The sequence below is a fragment of the Chaetura pelagica genome, unplaced genomic scaffold (assembly GCF_000747805.2).
Source record: "Chaetura pelagica isolate M959 unplaced genomic scaffold, ChaPel_1.0 scaffold498, whole genome shotgun sequence".
Classification (NCBI taxonomy): Eukaryota; Metazoa; Chordata; class Aves; order Apodiformes; family Apodidae; genus Chaetura; species Chaetura pelagica.
The window spans coordinates 44,979-45,197 of NW_009954218.1; positions in this window are offsets into that span (position 1 = coordinate 44,979).

Sequence of the window (219 nt, forward strand, 5' to 3'; positions counted from 1 at the left end):
AAAGGAAGAAGGAAAAGGGTCAAACTTTTTTAAAAAGGAAAACAAAACAAAACAAAACCCACACAAACAAAACAACAACCCCATCCCAGGAGGACCTTTCCCCCCCCCCCCTGGACACCTCTGCCGATGCGCCAGAAAACAAAGAAACAGAAAAAAAACAAAACAAAGAAAAAGAAAAAAAAAAACACTATTATTTGCCCCGTTGGCCGGCGCCGCGCC